The sequence below is a fragment of the Phragmites australis genome, chromosome 12 (genome assembly GCF_958298935.1).
Source record: "Phragmites australis chromosome 12, lpPhrAust1.1, whole genome shotgun sequence".
Classification (NCBI taxonomy): Eukaryota; Viridiplantae; Streptophyta; class Magnoliopsida; order Poales; family Poaceae; genus Phragmites; species Phragmites australis.
In genome coordinates, this window is record NC_084932.1 from 27,931,934 (window position 1) to 27,952,981 (window position 21,048).

General features: G+C 44.2%; 1 pseudogene; it reads left to right on the top strand.

The window, feature by feature from the left end:
- The first annotated feature begins 10,505 nt into the window (after positions 1 to 10,505).
- Positions 10,506 to 20,222, top strand: LOC133886473 (G-type lectin S-receptor-like serine/threonine-protein kinase RKS1; annotated as a pseudogene).
- The last annotated feature ends 826 nt before the right edge of the window (positions 20,223 to 21,048 follow it).

Here is a 21,048-nt window from a genome sequence, read left to right on the forward strand (position 1 = left end):
ATTCGATGTTAAAATTTGGCATTTTTCTGGGTCCGTTTGCTATTTCTAATTCATTAAGTGCATTTCTAGGCTTTTAATGGATATAAGTCAAATTTGATCTGCAAGTACATGAAATAATGAACAAAAATGGGTAGAAAAATCATATTCATGTTGTTGAGTCTATTTTTAGGCCTTACCCAAGAAATGAAAAGAAATTTGAAACATCTGGGCGGCAACACTCGACCAGCAACATGTAGCTTATTGGTTTTTTAATTTAAAAAAAACAAACGAAGTTTGAAAAACATGAGACTTGCCATAGTGTCATGATATGATACGTAGAGGCTGAGATAAAAAATTGAGAAGGTTTCGCAAAAGTTGTCATGTACGATGCTTAGAAACCGAAGCATATCTGAGGAAGAATCGTGGTTTCGAGAGGGAACGGATCAGGTTTGAACCCGAAGTGACGTTTGAATCGTCGTTTGACCTTGAAACTTTTTCTACACTCAACATACAACATAGCATATTCGATGTTAAAATTTGGTATTTTTCTGGGTCCGTTTGCTATTTTTAATTCATTAAGTGTATATGTAGCCAAAAACAAATTTCAGGTGTTTGCCGAGTGTTCTTGCTTTCACACTCGGCAAAGTCGACACTCGGCAATTTACCGAATATAGGGTTTTCCCACCCCGCGCGCGGGGACAGATCCAAAACTATCCCGCGCGCGACTCCCCTCCGGCCGCCGCCGCCTCGGCCCGCCTCCGCCCCCCCCCCCTCCGCCGCCGCCTCGGCCCGCCGCCGCCGCCGCCGCCAGCACCCCCGCGCCCCTCCGCCGCCGCCTCGGCCCGCACCCCTCCGCCGCCGCCTCGGCCCGCGCCCCTCCGCCGCCAGCGCCGCCGCCCCCCCCCCCCCCTCCGCTGCCGCCTCGGCCCGCCGCTGCCAGCCAGCCAGCCAGTGCCCCCGCCCCCCCTTCGCCGCCGCCTCCCTCCGACACCCGGGTACAAGGTACCGCCACACGCCATGCGCCGTTGAAGCCATGTGCTCCTCCCTCCTCCGGCCCCCCCCCTCCTCCGGACAGTATTGCCATGAGGACTTCATATGTGACTCATATCATTGTGAGCATGTGTTGCTGGTAGCACATGAAGTAGATCATATGGAGTCCTCGTGGCAATACTATCCGGGGAATGGGTTATGAAAGTTGATTCATATTTCAGTCTGGGTTGTCCTCTAATTAGTCTTTAGATGGTTGTATCATCCATATTTATCATGCCTGTGTTGTTATGTTGTTATGCATGTGTTGTTATGCCAGTTTTGCTATTTATTACAAAGGAGGTGCCGCCGAAATTTTGAATTTTGGCTAATTTAGGCTTTAGGATGTGCATGTCGCGTAACCTATGCGTCTCCCGTTTGAAAGAGTTATAGTTATAAATATGCAAGTCTTTGCATATCTATAACCGTAACTGTTTCGAATTGTCCACATTTTTTGGTCAGCCCAAGGATGTGTAGATTGGGTTCGTTTCAATGCTCTACTCCGATCCGAGATAGAGTTTCGGCAGCGTCTCCCCGTTGTTCTCCGGATACACATTCTCTTGGCTTGTTGCCGAGACGTGTATTTGGAGAACAGCGGGGAGGTGCTGCCGAAATTCTGTCTCGGATCGGAGTAGAGCATGGAAATGACCCAATCTACACATCGTCGGGTGGGATTAGGACCTATCTTTACCTATTAGTTAGTTTGATGCATGCCGATTCCCTCTTATGGTAAAACACAAATATTTGATGGAAATAATTAATTGTATGAGTAGATGAAATTGATTTTTATATTACTTGCTGAATAAAAAATATTATATGTGTATGTTTCCCAATATGTTAGAGGATGGATGATCGTGAGTGGATGTACACTGGCCGCTCTAGTCAGGGTTTTTGACTGATGAATGGATCCAGAAGACCGATGCATTCTTGGAATTAGCATTTGCTAGGCCTAAGGGACCTCGTGGAACTTGGTGCCCCTGCAGTATTTGTGCAAACGCGCGTCAACAAACAAAGGAGGTCATGGGTCAATACCTTTGTAAGAATGGGTTTATACCACACTATACCCGGTGGACCTACCATGGTGAGTCCGAACGTGCCAGAGAGGAGGTGGTGCGTCAACACACCAACGACTATGATGTCGGGGTCGGAGACATGCTAGATGACTTTCATGACGTACATTTTAATGAAGCACGTATAGAGGAAGTGCCGGAGTCAACCGCAAAGGCCTTTTATGATATGTTGTCTACGGCGCAGCAACCCCTTCACGGGCATTCCAAGGTTTCTCAACTGGATGCCATCAGACGCCTAATGGCTATCAAGTCCCAGTTTAGCTGCAGCCGAGAAACCTTCGATGCAATGCTGACAGTTGTTGGTAGCCTTCTCCCGGAAGGTCACATTCTGCCAAAGAGCATGTACGAGTCGAAGAAAGTCCTCCGTGCACTTAAGATGCCATATGAGCAGATACATGCTTGTCCAAAGGGATGCATCTTATTTAGGAAAGAACACGCGGACGCAAAGTACTGTGTGAAGTGCAATTCCTCTAGGTATCTTGAGGTAGACTCTGGTGATGGTCAGAAGAGGTAGCTCGCAATCCCCGTGAAGTGCTTCTATACCTGCTGTTGAGGAGGAGACTGAGTCGCCTCTAGGTGCGGCTGAGGCTGAGTACAATTTGTCATGTTTGTGTCACTTGTGATAGTTTATACGCTGTTTGTGGCATATATGATGTTTATGCGACGGTTTATGTGATGTTTGTGTAATATGCGATGTTTATGTGATGTTTATGTAATATGCGATGTTTATGTGAAGGTGGTAATCTATGAAATATATATAAATTGTTTTGAATTGCAGCGACAGTTTTGAATCTAGTATGGATCAATTGTCGATCTGGTAAATAACAGTTTGCCGAGTGTAACACTCGGCAAACACGGCTATGCCGAGTGTTACACTCGGCAAACCGGACACGTGTCGCAAGGCTGTTCAATCTGGCATTTTGGATGCCAGTTTGCCGAGTGTGCTCCAATACACGTTGCCGAGTGTTTTTAGGCCTTTGCTAAAGTCTCGAAATCCGGTAGTGTTGATATGAAAATGTCTGATTTTATAGTCTTTTGATTTAGATCTGGTCTATGATGTAGAAGAGATAGCTTTTTGATTATTCCATTACCCTTACGTTTCTGCTGCTCCTGTTGTCCCCCCTTGACAGGTCAACGCATTGCTTGTCTAATCAGTTTTTAAAAAAAATAAAGATCCTCCTCATCAAATAGTTCCCTTTTTTAGCGAAACGGTTGGATTTGTACTAATTGAAGCTGTAGCTTACAACCACAACATTACAAAGAGGCCCCTGGTAAACATAAAACTTACAAACAAGTACAGGTTCTCGTCATTGCTCCATTCTCCGTCTCCAATCGCCGTACCCTTTCGCAGGACCGCCGCACAGCTGCGCCAGAAAACGGGAATGAATTGAAGACTCCAGACCGAGCAAAAGGTCTCCAACCTTTTTGAGCCGCAAGAGACAGTGCCCAATATTCTCCACCGAAATGTATTAGATTACCTTAAAACAACCCAGATATTAACCATCGAAGAACTTAGATTGTTCCGTGTACACAAACTTCATGTAGACCTAGCAAACAACTGCTGCTCTGACCTGTGGGTCCTCAAAATCCCATTTTCATCACCGTCCGTGGTCCGTTATTGGCCGGAAGAAAATAACCTTGCTACTACTTACTGCCAAAGCCATCCATACCATGAAAAGCGAGGCATTGCCATGCTCTTGCCTTTCCTCCACGCCTGATGTATTCAGTTCGTCCTCACAACTGTTGCAAACATCTGTAGTATCCACCAAATGGACAATTTCCAATATGCCTCTAAAGACTAATAGATATTATTCTTAAAGGGTAAAATGGTCCAATTATTTTATTGTCCACCAGATGGATCCGACGCTTTCACCACTCTGCTTCGTCTCCAAGCAAGCTCTGTGATGGTGTCATGCATCCTCCGACTCTGCCCCTGGTTTTGAGGAAAAACCGGCAAAACTGCCTTGCATGCTTCTCCAAACATGACTTCTCGATGTCGATGCGTGTCCGACCTCTGCAATGACGTTTGATGCCTTCAAGCCTTCGCGCTCCCGCCACCGGGCCGCCTCTCGACTTGTCATCGCCTTTCCGTCTTGACTTGGTCAACACCATCTTCACCACCTTCTCTTCCCACCATGTTTTCTTGCACACTCCATGTGAGCGATGCGGATCGCCCATGGCTCCACCCAGCCTAGCACGGTCCATCGGCGCCAAGCCTCCACTTGCCCTTCACCGTCTTGCCGTCGACCATCATGTCGCATCCATACACCTACACATCATGAGTCAAAAAACATGTCTCTCCACCATCCTCTGTTTTCACCTGCGGTTAACCATAAACATAATCAAACACCATTGAAACATGCTATACAAACTGAAGGCTCTAAATCAACTATTACATCAATCACTCATCGTCAACAACACAAATCTCCCTTGTGTTCTCAGTTCGATACTATATGAATTACAACATGGGTCATGATTTTAAAGAACAAAATAATCAAATAGGGGGTCACACGATAGGTAGCAAAAACTAGTGAAGCGTGGCAATGTCGTGCAGTGTTTTTAGTTGTAATTGTAGGTGGTGTCGCGATGGGGCCGGGGTGGCACGAGATTTGCAGGTCAGCGGCGTGCTTGGGGAGGGGTAGCTGTAGCTCAGCGGCGGGGCTTCCGGCCAAACTCGGGAATGGGAGGTGAGTTGCGCTGGCATTGGGATGGTGCCAAGCACCGAGGCCGATGGTGTGGGGCCAGAGTGTGCGCGTGGGGCCTAGGCGGATAGCGAGTGAGGCGGGTTCACCAGAAGTAGCATGTGAAGGTGACGATTTGAGGGCTCGGTAAAGATACAAAGCCACATATGGAGTCTATTGGAGTTGATGTTTTGGTTTAATTCCTTACTTTTGGCTATAGGAAGTCGGATAGGAACTATCTTCGAGTTGCTCTTAGAACCATATTTTTTGAAGGAGGAGCCAGGGAAAGAGAGAGTGGTTATGACTGGCAGCAAACCAAAGGAACGTGAGACACCCAATTAGATAGATGGAAGGGTGGGAATTAGTCAGTTTACACAAAACTATGTGTACATAGAAAAAGAAAAACTTTAGTTTTGAAACCGACCTCGGTGGCCCAGCCAAATTGAGTCCAACGGTCCAACCTGACCCAATCACCGGACCCATTCACATCGGGTCTAGTCAATGGTGTTTGGAACGGAGCGAGAATTTTCGTAGCTTGATCGTACCTGCTGAAATCAGTGGGGCCAAGGAGCCCGCGCCGCTAGTCGTCCCGTGCACCGGCGAGTCCACGACGACGTTAAGAAGAGTGGAATGAATGGTGTTGTTCTAGCTATTGGTGATATGCATGCCCTCGAGACGATCGACGATCATATATATACAGATTGGATCTGCAGGTAAGTTTTAATATGATTAAAGATCTATTAATATTTAGAGTCATAATGAATGTTAATGCGATTAAAAGTCTATTAGTGAACTCTATATAAACAGAGGGATATGTGGTGTTTCGTATGTGAACACCCGCCACCGAGCAAGGTTAAGATTAGGAGATCGAGAGCAACCACCCTGACGAAGACCTCGGCGAAATGGCTTCGCCTCAAATAAAAAAAAAACTAAAATATATATAATATCTCACGTCTCTTTAAATGTATGAAACCTTTAATTGCATGAACCTTTTATCTGTAATATATGTTTCTTATATTCCTACATTGTTTGATACTATATGAATTATAACATGGGTCATGATTTTAAAGAACAAAATAATCAAATAGGGGGTCACACGATAGGTAGCAAAACAAGTGAAGATTGTCAGCGCAGTGTTTTTAGTTGTAATTGTAGGTGGTTTCGTGGTTCGTGATGCCCCAGGAGATCGGTACCGGTGGCGCTGCTGAACGTCATGATGCCGAGAAGGAGAAGTACGACGGCGAGCATGGCTGGCTAAGCAACGGTTCAGCAGTTGCTAAGCAACAAGTTTTAATTTTTGGAAGGGGTGGTTTGGGAAAGAATTGCAGGGGACATTGATTAGAAACATATTTTTTTAAGGAGGAGCCAGGGCAAGAGAGAGTGATTATGACTGGCAGCAAACCAAAGAAACGTGAGACACCCAATTAGATCGATGGAAGTGTGGGAATTAGTCAGTTTACACAAAACTGTGTGTACATAGAAAAAGAAAAACTTTAGTTTTGAAACCGACCTCGGTGGCCCAGCCAAACTGAGTCCAACGGTCCAACCTGACCCAATCACCGGGCCCATTCACATCGAGTCTAGTCAATGGTGTTTGGACAGAAACGGAGCGAGAATTTTGAGCTTTTTTTATTTTTTTCTATTAAATAATTAAATAAATAGACTCCTAATAGCAAAATTTATAAAAATTAGTGTCTACCGCCCTCTGAAATGGCTGCAATCTTTTCAGAGAGTGGTAAGGATCCCTTACCGCCCTCTCAGAGAGTAGGTGGGGTCCAACCGCGTATCCGCCGGCCTAACCACCCTCTGAGAGAGCAGGTAGGGACTTCCCCGCACCCGTCACTCTTGCCGCCCTCTGAGAGGGCGGTTAGCCCCCTTACCGCTCTCTTAGGGACGGTTAGGGGTCGCCCCCCCTCCAACCACCACCCCTATGTAATGGCCAAAATTCAGTCAAAATTCTCATTTTAATTTGAAAAAAAAAGAAAGGAAGGAGGGAGGAGAGAAGAGGAGAGGAGCGGAAAGGGAGGCAGCGCGGCGAAACTCTGTTGTTTTTTATATGCGGATTTTGGATCTCGCTTTTCGGTAATAATTTTATACTTATATTTTTATTAGTAATTACAGTACCACTAGATCTAGGATTTAGCTGTATAATAGTAGTTATATTATATGCGATCTAGAGTTTAGAAATGTAGGATATGCTGTGTTTTGTAGTATATTGTAAAGATTAATTAGAGTATGGTAATTTCGAATATCTAGATTTTACAGAATAGTGATATAAGTAAGAATTACTCTCCACCGAAATGTATTAGATTACCTTAAAACAACTCAGATATTAACCATCGAAGAACTTAGATTGTTCCGTGTACACAAACTTCATGCAGACCTAGCAAACAACTGCTGCTCTGACCTGTGGGTTCTCAAAATCCCATTTTCATCACCGTCCGTGGTCCGTTATTGGCCGGAAGAAAATAACCTTGCTACTACTTACTGCCAAAGCCATCCATACCATGAAAAGCGAGGCATTGCCATGCTCTTGCCTTTCCTCCACGCCTGATGTATTCAGTGCGTCCTCGCAGCTGCTGCAAACATCTGTAGTATCCACCGCACACAAGCAGGAACTAATGATTTGGGAAAGGGGCCATCTACACCGAGCAACCGAGCGGTTGCTGGGCACACCCGACCATGTTGATGATGGCAGGCTTGATCTCAAAGTTCTCGGCGACCTCCTAGTACTTGAGCATCGGGATCTTATCAAGATCTGGGGCACCATACTTGTTGATGGCTTGCTCAACTTGATCTCCCACATGTCACCTTCGGGCCTCGGGGCATGGGCGGACCTACCTTGGTGCATGGGTATGCAGTTGCATACCTAATTTTTTTGGAAAAATTAATTATATATACAGTATATTTTAGATATACGTGTAGTATGTAGCTAATTGGGTCTAAAACTCACAACCTTAGTCTTCTATCGGATATCTGTTGTCAGTCCATCCTCACTTCTACATCCTCTCATCAGTCTATGGCTCACGCATCTAGTCACCCACCAGCTCAATTACCCTTCGCGAGTTCGCTTCCTCACAATCTTGCATACCCAACCTAGAATTTCTGAATCCGCTACTGCCTCGGGGGTTGCTTCGCTCCTCCGAACGAAGATGGCTTCTCGTTCATCGTGGTATCTTCTTCTTGTTCACTCGGCCTTTTTGTTGTGGCGCCGGATGCAGTGGTTGCAACATCTTGTCTTTGTCGGGCCCTGAGTTGCTTCAACGCAACTTTGGATCATCCAAAAAGTTAGGAGGCTTATTGGACTTCAACCCTGACATTCCCGTTTACAAACAAGATACATACAGGATGGAGTCAGGATTGGACGATAGGAGAGGGGTGAGGAGAGATATATAAATTTAAATCAGTTCTAGAAGCTATTAAATTAATCCTTATAAAAAAATATAAATTTCTATTACTATTGATTAATATATTTTCTATCATTTAGAAAAACATAATACAGGTGTTGCGATGAATCTATGTTCCATGATCGGTATAAAACATATTCTTTCTTATTTATACACAAATTCACTCATGGTAACAAATGTACAATCTTTCCTATAATGAATAATGATATATATCCATTTAACATTTCAATATTACCTTTTTCTAGTTGATATTGGCATACATAGAAGTTGCTAAAAAACATGTAACAGAAAATAACTAGAGCTGATCAGGTCAATAAAGAGTAGACACTATTATAAAACTGGGCTTATATGCTGGCCTATCACTACCGGTTCCTCATGGGCCGACAGTGATAGGGTATCACTGCCGGTTCATAAGTCGCACGGAAAGAATCAGCCATCGTGACTTATGATGGTGGATAAACCTAACCTTGACGCAACCTAACTACCCCTAGCTTATCATGATGGTGGATAGACGCGTCCATGCAGTTCTTGTTGTCCTACATGCCCTGTCAGTGTCGCACACGCATTCACATCGCATACAACACCGTCATGTAGCATTTAATGCTACCGAACGAGTCATCCTGCCTTCACGCCAGCCCATGACCATGCTCGCCGAAATTGGATACCTAGGGAAGAAAAATACTTAAGTAGATAGCATTAAATGTAGTCTAATAGGGTAGGTGAGTACCTACCCCGCGACCAGTAAGGCCTGGCTGCAGGGTCTCCACTCGCAACTAGGGGCCTGATCGCCCGAACCCAACCTGGTCGTGCGGTTTCGTTGTGACTTGAGACTATCGGTTGTGAGCTGTCTTTTGGCGGTAAGGGGTCCCACCTGTCAGGGCACCACCTTATCCATTACACCGACAAGTGCCAGCCCGTAACACGAACTGACACTGATAAAAAATATCAGTGCCGGCTCATAGTTACCACTCGGCGATGAAGTATCAGTGCTGGTTTGTTCCAAGAGCCGACACTGATACTCAGTTTTAGTGCCGGTTCAACCCGGCTCAGTCATTGATCGAGCACGAGATGTTACGAACTAGCACTGATACTTCGTCAGTGCCGGTTCCGGCCTAGTGAGCACTGATGACCCGGCTCAAATGACTAGTTTTGTTACAATTACTGTTTGTTACCACAATAGCAGACTCTAGATATATATGTTGCATGCAACGCTTTTTAGGCACATCTGTGATTTTTTTCCTCCTGCGCGTTCTTCTATCAGGAAAACTTAATACATTTTAGGAAAAAGGAAAACATGATAAGGTTAAATTTTTGTAAGTCTTTGGAAAGGTCCTAGATCTCTGCAAAGCCGACACTCCCTTGGGTGCAACTGCTTTTTGAAAACGCTCTATTCGAGACCTTCTCAAAGAACCTCGCTTGGACATCTTTGAGTCCGAGATTGTGAAAACTGAAAATAGAAAGTCAAATAAAAGTAAGTTTGAGCAACAGGTGCATGCCTTGGGGCCTCGGTTGATGTGGCAGAAAGAAGCATGCTAGTCATGTTTATGATCTGCATCTAATGCATGCCAAAATCATGATGTGCTTCGGCAGGAGGGCAGGCAGTATATATATGTGTATATACAGATCCGTCTTATCACTGTGATTAAGTAGCATAGATTGCTATGAACTCCTAAGGAACAATCAAAGAATAGACTAGGGCTGTTCAAAAATCTGGAGACTTGCGAGCTACTCGAAATCTGCTCGTTAAAAGCTCGATTCGAGATCGACTCGTTTGAGATTCGAACCGAGTTCAAGCCTGGCTCAAAGCTCGCGAGCCTAAACGAGTCAAGTTCGAGCCTAGCTCAAAGCTCGCGAGCCTCTTATCCCATTTAATAATTTAACAATTTATATATTTGATTAAGAATATAGAAGAAAATTTATTAACAATTTATACGTTTGATTATGAATAGAAAATAAAATTTGTGAATTTTATCTATTAATGAGTCTACTCGAGCCTACTCAGTCGAGCTTGAGCCGAGCCGAGCTTCGTTGAGCCGAGCTCGAGCTTATCTCTACACTCAGTCAGCAACTTAGGCTCGCTGATCAAGCTCGGCTCGAGTTTATGTCGAGCTTGAGCTTACCATACTAGGCTCGCTCAAGCTCGACTCATTGACAGCCCTAGAATAAACGAACAAATCTCTTTTAACAGAGTCATCCAGCTAAGCAAGGTTTGCATTGTTTATTTGAGATTTATTCGTTTGTTTGTATGGACTACTAGCTAGCTTGAGAATGAGCGCATGCTTGAAATGATTGAAATTTTGTGACACCGAGATGACCGCAGGTTTCAAAAGAGGAAAACGGAGATGGGTAAGATGTTGGTGGAAGCTGACCAAGGCGTCCAGCAAACTGAAACAAGTGATTCAACAAGGCGATATCTGAAACTGCTCTTTCAGAGTATGCATCATAGGATGCTTTTGTAATATATTAGTCTGCACTGGAGCAAGATAGGCGTGTTCTTTTGTTTCTTAATATGATGCTATCATTAGCATTTAGCATAAGCAACAAAATAGAGAATTTTGCGTTGATTCATAAATGGTATGGACCTGTGTAATTGAAGAGATCAAGTTAACCAAGGAGATTATGCGGTTGTGCCATTATTTCTCAATATTGCGAGTGTATGTTGTTCGAAAAAATAGTACTTTCAGATTTAATTCAATTCAATTTATAAATATAACATGAATAGGAACAGATGAGAACAACCAGCCCCGACTAGCTCCGACGAACCCCAACTAGATCCGACTAGCTTTCCGATAAAGATTCCGACAAGATCTGACAAGCCCGATAAGGTATCGACAAGCCCCAACAAACTTTCGACAAGCTCTGACAAGGTATATAATATATCGCAGTGTACGTACCTGACAGCAGCATGAGATACAGAGGTCCCCATGATGTCGATGCAGTACACGATGACGAAAATGAAGTAGACGAAGTATATCGCAATGATCTAGAGGAAGCAGATTGTGAGCGGTCGCAACGAGCGCTTCCCAAAAACCTTATTCGCCCTCTCCCAGTGCAGGATCCCAAGAGCGATAGGTTTCGGAGACCTGCTTTCCCATTCGCCGATGCGGGCCGGTGTAGCGGGATGAAGTAGACTACATGCGACAGCGAAGTAGAGAGAAAATAGGCAAAACCTTAATTGCGTATATGCTTTGTGGCGGCGACTAGAAGATATATATAGAGGGAGAATCGCGCGGTTGAAACGTTCCAGGATCCTTTTCCTCTTCGTCGCATCGACTCGTGGGTAAAGTTGGACAATCTCAGCAGAGTGTAAAGCAATTATAACAGTCGTGTTCACGGTTATGAGAGACTTGAATCCTCACATGATTAGTTGGTTGTGGGTATAGTGGTAAAGGTGGTACAAGATGGTTATAGTATGCAAAATGGTTAACCTTGGGTATTGTTTAATGATTGAATTAATAGGGTTACATTCACTTAATAATTGCCTCCTAGGCCCTCATGGACTCCCCTAGATCCCTGTCACGTTGTAGGTTAATTCAACACCCTTGCCTTTTAGTGAATACAACCTAAGAAGTAGACTCATGGCTAAGAAATGCTAAACAACTCTTGGAAGTCTAAGGTCGGTTCATCTCACAGTAGAACTGCATTCCGTCAGAGACATTCCAACCAGGTTAATCCTACCGAAGACTAGAAACGTACCCACTTAGGTTATACATTAACCGTCATGGTTATTTTGACTAATAGATCTAATATGATTAAACCTATTAGCTAATCACCATGATTAAACCTATTAGCTAATCATATAGTCACGAAGTAGGCGTAGAATAAAGTATATTACATGATAATCAGGATCAAGAGAACACAAGATCGCTAACGCAAGATAACAATAGATAACACTTCATTGAAGTACTAATAAAATCATCATGGTGGTATACCTTGATGGCGGCAGATTCATCTCTAAACCCTGATCTAATTAGAACCTTGAGGTCTAATTAGATAACCCAAACTAACTTAAACTAGCTTAGACTTAACCTAGACTAGCTTAAACTAGCTTAGACAACTAATGCTAAAGTAGCAGCGTTTCGTCGAGATTGGCTCTAGATTTGAACTCCTCTAAATATTACAGAAGTTTTTCTATACCACAATAATGCAATGGTGCTATTCAGTATTTAACTCACACAGGACCGAATGGCTGAATGCTTCGGTTTGTCAAGGGTGCAGTTGTCAGTTGGGACCGATATTCGCTTTCAGAAATCATTGTCACATTTGCTCTTGGCATTATCGATTTGGTGTATAATGGGGCCGGTTGTGGCGATGATTGGCACTCTACAACGTCTTTGCTCTTTTCTTACAACGATTTGATTTATATTATTATTTTTGACAACCTTGCATGTGATGCCATTCCTTACGTACGTTTCGTAACGTACTGGAGTATTCATTCAAATTTGAACCTCCAAAGTTTTGTGTCAAACTATCTATTCAATTAACCATGTACTCCTGTCAGGGCGCACGAGTAAAGTTTTGGTCATTGCCGTGGTTGTGCCGCTACTTGCCTCAATTGTTTGCTTGACCATTTCCTTCATATACATCAGAAGGCACAGAAAAGGTCAGCTATCTGCATATAAATGCCATTCTACTCCCTCTCTTACGTTGCTTGACCAGTTCCAATGCTATGTCTGCATCAGTTTTAACTGAAAGGATCACACCAAACTCTGACTTTAGGTTCACAGCACAAGGCTAAAATGAATGTGAAGGAAGATGAAGCGCTAGATTGGGTACTAGGGGGAAGGAGCTCAGAATTCACGGTTTATGACTTTTCGTAAGTACCAGAGGCTACTTGGTGTCGAATATCTAACTATAGGGTATATATACATAAAGACTATACTGTATGTCGATAGGGTATGCAGTATGTAGGTTTAACAACTTTGGATATTATAGAACCGAATTTGTGGTACCTGATACACCTAGATATCTAGAATATGTATATTAGGAAGGTCTTGATTAGTTACACAACTCGAGGACGACTGGTATCTAAGTTAGATTCATCTGCTTGGTGGATAAAATAAAGGACTCCCTATCAACTACGGCTGGATAAGAAATGCCATATCAGCCCTATATAAAGCAGGAACCTAGACCCCTAAACGAAGGACAAGAGAAAAAGACAACAGACAACTTCCAGACCTCTACAATACATCTGCAACTCGAGGCAAGCACCAAGATCATAGGAGATACTTGACGACATCATCTTCAATTTAGCTTAGATCCGATCTGATCCCTATAATAGGTCTAGACATATTGCTTGTACTCGAGAGAATACATATACATCACCATCCATACATGACGTAGGTTATTACTCCAACCGGAGACCCGAACATATCTACATCGTGTGTCTCGCTGCGTGTTCAATCCTGATCTCGAAGGTACCCAATCAATTACGAACATATTATCAGGAATAAATCTTCGACACTTGTAACTTCCAGAAGAAAATAAACTTGGACAAGGTGGCTTTGGTCCTGTATACAAGGTAAGAGATAGAAAAAGTATTTCAGCTAGTTTTCTGGTCAGCTAAGGTTTGGTACTCTCATCTTTTAAGATAAAGGCTAGGGATGTCTTCTCCCTATGGTCGAGATTTTTTAGATAGAAATAGCATGCCTGGGGTATATAAAAGAGATAAATATCAAAACATGTTGTGAAATAGTCTTATCGCCCGTTTGGAACATCAGTATATTTCCCGATTCTTGCAGCAATTAAAAAGTTTCCTAGATAATTCTTGTGAAATTCTTGAATTCCAAACATGTCCATAAATATCATGAAAGCATTAGTGCTTTTGCTCACTGTCATGGTCAGCACAATAGTCAAGTCTCTGAAAAACAATTGAAATGTAAAAGAAATACACTGATCGATTTCTTTTGAACTCCTCTTTAGGGCCAGTTTCCTGATGGGTTGGAGATAGCAGTTAAGAGACTCGCTTCACATTCCGGGCAAGGTTTCACAGAGTTCAAAAATAATGAAATCCAACTCATAGCCAAGCTCCAGCAAAGAAATCTGGTTAGGCTCTTGCGATGCTGTTCTCAGGGAGAGGCGAAAGCACTAGTCTACGAATATTTGCCAAATAAAAGCTAGGACTTCTTTATTTTTGGTACTTATTTATTGCAACACATCATGCTACAGATTCTGGGTTCTAAAGGTGTTTTTCTCTAATATATATATGGTTAACTGATTTGCAGATGACACAAGGAGAGCTTTACTAGATTGGACCAAACGCCTAGTGATTATAGAAGGGATAGCACAAGGACTCCTGTACTTGCATCAGCACTCTCGGTTGCGAGTCATTCATAGAGATCTTAAAGCAAGCAACATTCTCTTGGACCATGAAATGAACCCTAAAATTTCAGATTTTGGGCTCGCTAAGATATGTAGCACAAATGATACCGAAGGAAACACAAAAAGGATCGTTGGTACATAGTAAGGTTTTCTTACAAATTTGTCCATCCTAACTATATTACAAAACACCAAATACAACAATTTTGACATGGAAGTTTGTTATATGCATCATTGCAGTGGTTATATGGCTCCTGAGTACGCTTCAGAGGGCCTCTTCTCAATCAAATCTGATGTATTCAGCTTCGGTGTGCTAATTCTTGAGATAATCAGTGGAAACAGAACATCAAGTTTCCATGGATATGGAGACTTCATCAACCTTCTAGGACATGCGAGTCTTCCAATATTCAAATAATACATGTAAATGGTTTGTGTCTCTAATCCCCCAAGAACAGTGGAAACAACAAATTTTGAGGCACATCAATGGCCTGATTTTGAACCACCTACTCCAACATCAACAATACTTCATTAGGATTTGTTTTTTTTTTCATCTTTTTAGGAGAGAATTGAAGCACTAGTAAAAAACAAATCTCATGCAGTAACCTTCTTGTACTGTGTGACCATACTCTTTGCAGGCATGGCAGTTGTGGAAAGACGGATTATGGATTCAACTCGTGGACGTATCACAAGTTACGGAGTGTCATACACTAGAGATGATGAGATGTATTAACATTGCATTGTTGTGTGGTTGCAATGCTAAGCAGCGAGAGTATGACCCTACTTGAGCCTAAGCACCCTGCATATTTTCACATCAGGATGAGAAACGAAGAGGCATCAACGATTGTTGTGCCATCTAGTGTTAATGATGTCACAGTGTCTGCTCTCGATGGCAGATAGTTGTTTACTTGTGTTACAGATAATGTGAAAATAATACATTATTACTCCATTCGAGTGTGTTTTCTGTTTTAAATCTGAAAACCTGAATAAGTAACGACAAGAAAGTGTTTGTTGAATGGCATTTGTTTATGCTCGACAGCTGAAACTCAAATAGTAAATCTATGATACAACTGAGCGCTTCAGGAGCGTTTGGTCATTCACCACTGTAGGGCAGAATATCTTCTGTAGTTTCATTTGAGCACTTCATTCATAACAGAATATGTAAAAGCTGATAAAGAGTGAAATAATGAGGCACTGAACATTCGCACATTTTATAGAACTCATTTGGCAGCCATACTTGAGGAATAACACTTTGTTATCACAATGAAAGACTCTGGATACGTTGCTTGCAACGCTTTTTACGCACATCTGTGAATTTTTTCCCTCCTGCGTGTTCTTCCATCAGGAAAACTTAATAAGGTTAACTTTTGTAAGTCATTGGAAAGGTCCTAGATTAGCGGTGAAATCGGATTGGATACGAATGGATATAGCTCATCCTGTATCATATCTTATATTTTTTTTCTCAAAGTCAGAATCGAACACGGATAGTACTGGATAATTATTTCTTTATCATGTATCATATCCTACATATTTTTCTTAGAGTCGGAGTTGGAGCGGATAGTGCCGCAAGCTTTCGGTTAGTCGGATAGATCTAAATTTTTCACTTCATTTGCATCCCCACATAGCACATTGAACAATATAGGGATGCAATCAAAGTAAGCACACAAAGAGTGATCGCTGAGATGTGAAAAAAGAGCATTCAGTATTTGTCAGAGGGTTAACTCCTGTCGTAGGGATCCTGAGGGACCCATTTTTAGAGATTCGGCCGGGGGATGATCCTGAATATATTCGCTGGGGAAATAAATGGGTATGAATGCGATGGCCGGTGGGGTGGAATGATCTAATACGGAACGAAATAAATACGCTGGTGTTTAGACAGGTTCGGGCCGCACGAAGGCGTAACACCCTACTCCTATATGGATATTATAAATGCCTTGAGAATGTCCCTCAAGGATGTTGCTGGTTACAAGAATGTTTATCTATCTTAGAGCCTGGGGCTCCTTGTTCTTCGGTCTGCGTGTCTCTGCTGGCTTTGGGTGCTCTCGATCTTCTCTTCTCTTCGCTACTTCGAAAAACTTCTGTCTTTGTCCGTGCTGCCGGCTGCTTTAAATACCCGTCGGCAGTAGCGTGCCCCGAACGGGAGGGGAGGCACGAGTTCCAAGACACCATAAATGGAAAAGACGTCATCATAGCCTCTATGCGAAGTGACCAGGGGTGAAAAATGCGTCATACGTCCGATCATCCGTCACCATAAATGCACTGGCAACGGGCGCCGTGGAGAGGGCCCACCGGGCAGCCGCAGAGCGGCCCGGCGTGCCCGCCCTGTCTTGTTCTCCTGCCACAGCTGCGCGGCAGACGGAACGCCTCGGCCCTTACGACGTTATCCCGAGACGGGCCGGATGGCACGGGATGGGACCCTTGTATTTAATGACCCCACACCCTTCTGCCAGAATGTGGCAGGAACTGACACCGAGCGTGGCGGGAGCAGTTGGAGGTGACAGGCCACGCGCGCTCTTTAAATGCGGCCTTGGGCCTTTGACTGACTGACACCTCATCAGTGAGCCCCTCGGGGGCCACTGTCAGGGGGCTCTCTGAGTCGTCAGGGAACCGAGTGCTCGGGGGTCACTGTTCACCTCCCCAAGCACTCTCTCCTGAGAATGCCCTTTTTTGATCGTCGGGGAACCGAGTGCTCGGGGGTACTGTTCACCTCCCCGAGCACTCCCTCCCTGGCACGCTTGTACGGATCCTCGGGGGACCGAGTGCTCGGGGGCTGCTGCACGCAGCCCCGAGCACTCTCTCCCGGAACTTCCTTCAGTGGGTCCTCGGGATACTTGGGTGCCCAGGGGGCCACCGCTCGCGGCCCCGGGCACATTTCTCCCGGACTTAGCTTTCCTGATCGTCGGGGGACTCGGGTGCTCGGGGGCCACCGTATACCTCCCCGAGCACTTTCTTCCCGGTACTTAGACTTCGCAGATCATCGGGGAACTTAGGTGCTCGGGGACCACTGACTATGGCCCCGAGCGCCCTCTCCCGGGACTTACTCTTTTTTACCTCGTGGAGGAAACTCCGGGGAATGGCGCCACGTGACGGATTGCTGGCCTAGCCTCAGGATTCGGGGACCCCCGGTTTCCGATTCACCGACAGTATTATCTCTCTATGCATGTGTAACAATCTATCTACATATTATCATGTTTTTAAGTGAAATCACCATATATTTTCTTGTAACACCTAATATTCGGATAATTCGAACGGATACCAGTCATCATGTATCATATCTTATATTTTTCCTCAGGTCTAGAGTCAGACACGGATAGTATCGGATAGTCATTATTGCATCTCATATTTGCTTTGCAAACCTTCAGTCAGTCAGGCGGGCGGAAAATATCCATCCCATTTTCACCCCTATCCTAATCTCTGCAAAGCCAATTCTCCCTTGGGTACAACTGCTTTTTGAAAACGCTCTAATCGAGACCTTCTCAAAGAACCTCGCTTGGACATCTTTGAGTCCGAGATGGTGAAAACTGAAAATAGAAAGTCAAATAAAAGTAAGCTTGAGCACAGATGCATGCCTTGGGGCCTCGGGTTGATGTGGCAGAAAGAAGCATGCTAGTCATGTTTATGATCTGCATCTAATGCATGCCAAAACCATGATGTGCTTCGACAGGAGGGTAGGCAGTATAGATGTGTATATACAGATTCATCTTATCACTGTGATTAAGTAGCATAGATTGCCATGAACTCCGAAGGAACAATCAAAGAATGGACGAACAAATCTCTTTTAACAGAGCTATCCATCTAAGCAAGGTTTGCATTGTTTATTTGAGATTTATTTGTTTGTTTGTATGGAATACTAGCTTGAGAATGAGCTTGAAATGGTCGAAGTTTTGTGACACCGAGATGACCGCAAGTTTCAAGAGAGGAAAACGGAGATGGGTGAGATGTTGGTGGAAGCTGACCAAGGCGTCCAGCAAACTTAAACAAGTGCTCCAATAAGGCGATATCTGAAGCTGCTCTTTCAGAGTATGCTAGGATGCTTTTTTAATACATTAGTCTGCACTACAGCAAGATAGGCGTGTTCTTTTGTTTCTTAATATGATGTTATCATTAGCATTTAGCATAAGCAAAGAACAAAATAGAGAATGTTGCGTTGATTCATGAATGGTATGGACCTGTGTAATTGAAGAGATCAAGTTAACCAAGGAGATTATGCGGTTGTGCCATTATTTCTCAATGTTGCGAGTGTATGTGACAGTAAGAAAGATCATGCTGAACGAAGAAGAGGTTTCACTGAAACCTTGAGAAGCCAGGGGGGCATCAAGTTCACAAAATCAGTAAACTACTGGATTTAGCATGCATGAACACTGAGAGCTATGTCAGAAGACCTTGGGCTTAAGCTTGGCAATGTGTGATGTCTGAAAGCATATGCTACAGTACCAGGAGTTGGTTCAGCCGAGGACTTGACAGTGTGCCCTTTCGAGTTGTTTGGACTCAATGTCAACTAGCAGAAAGCAGAGGAACCACATCTCTGTTCGTACACAACTCTAAGCAAGGTTTTGGAGGGATTCCTTGGGATTGTCTTTTTTTTATATGGACTATATATATACCTGTAAAATGATGTCGATACAATGGGAGTACATGTCCAACTGCAAATTTCCTGTAACAAGTAGAAATTGTTGAGATGTTGCAGGAAGCTGAAATGGAAAAGCAGAGGCACGCGGACTCATACAGAAACCGGTTCGGTTCTTGCAGAAGATTGGGCTTGCGCATCATATGTATCATCAGCTCGCAGAAGACACCTACCTACCTATGTATTGAGATCTCCAGTCTCAATGCTATCATTAGCATTCAGCAGAAGATTATGACCTTGTTAACAAGAAGCATATGATAGTTGATGAATGCTAGCCAGCTTGTTTGGTTTGAGAGATGCATATATACTAATAATACCCAAAGACCAAGAGATGACAAGAGAGAAGTATGGCGTGTGGGCCCACTAGCATGAACTATCAGTGCCGGAGACTGCACGGTGGGCCACCGAGTGACTGCGTCGTGGAGCAGGTACCGCGCACTACTTGTACTAAAGTCTAAGTATAGCGAGTGCGGTATCAGTCCGAATGGTGATGTGCGGGTACTCTGCTATTAATTAAAGGTTTGTTTGGAAGACATCTAACTTCTAAATTTATACAGGATATATAGTTTGTAAGTTAAATTAAAGTGATTTAAATTTTTATTTTTAATTTAAAATATAAATAATATGGCTCACTTAAACATTATAAACCCACCTCTAGCTCTTGCTCATGAATTTTTGAAGGTCTCAGCTTCAAAAATTCGTTGAGGATAAATTGTGGATGTTGGAAGAACCAGTAGAACGGCGTGGCGCCGCGCTGCTCACTGACGGTGACGTACCCGGCGTAGTGCGTGAAGCTCGCGTTGAAGGCCTGCTCCGGCATGCGCAGCACACAGTCCCGCTCCTGCTCCCCCCGCCACGCCGACTCACCCGCTGCAGCTCCGGCGGCGGCCAGGAAGAGGAGGAGCCTGATGGCTCCAGCGGATCGGGAGGCACTCGGCATCACGGCGACTCCGGCGCAGGCACCACAGCTAGGGATTGGGCGGCGCGGCAGCCTACAGCTGGAGCGGCGCGACGCCCTAGTGCGAACTCCGGCGACGGCACAGCGCAGGTGACCGGGACGAGGAGGCTGGCGATGTTGTGGGAGGTGGCGCCAACCGACAGCGGTTCGGTGGCATGAACCGGTGGTGGGAGGCAGCGACGTCTAAAGCGGCATGGACCGGCTACAAGTTCGGTCGTGAGAAATCTAGATGGATCGGGTGGTGACCGATCCATCCACATCTTTATCTTCTTCCTTTTTTACATTCCTCAACACTTTAATTTTTTTTAATACTTAGGTATTACATCATAAGTTATAGTGTATTATTTGAAAAGGAAAATATGTAGTGGAGATGGAATCGAAAAAAAGTAACCTTACCTGTCGACCCAATTGACAACCAGGATGCCAAGATGGTGGTGTCATTGCTCTGCTGAAGTGGAGATAGTAGCAAGGGCCGCAGGAGGAGAGTGTCGCATGCTCTGGTGCAAAGGATAAAAGCCACATGAACTATTGCACCTCAGAATGACCTACTTGGTGCTGAGATCCTTCATAGAGAAAATAAGTGGATTAAATTCAACAGAACAAGAATTGTTGGTTGTGATTTATGTACGGATATAAGGTTTTGATTAACTGAGGAGTATGCAAAGTGTCGGGAAGAGAGAATTTTGTGTATGGGGTGAAGAGGTGGGCATTGCCAGATCCAACAATGGGAAGGCAGGCACCATTGCCAACGACAATATGAGAGGAATGAGGAGAAAAATAACGGGAATAGGACGTGAAGTTACCAAAGTCACTAGTCATATGAGAGGTGGCCCTTGTGTCCATGAACCACTCGTCAGCATGTTGGGGTTGACCAATTGAAGCGGTCTGCAGAACCTGAACCAACCCGTTGACATCCCAAGAGGGTGCATGATCTGAAGGAGGCATGGCTGATGCCTGCTGAAGAGGAGTACGCATGCGCCGGTGA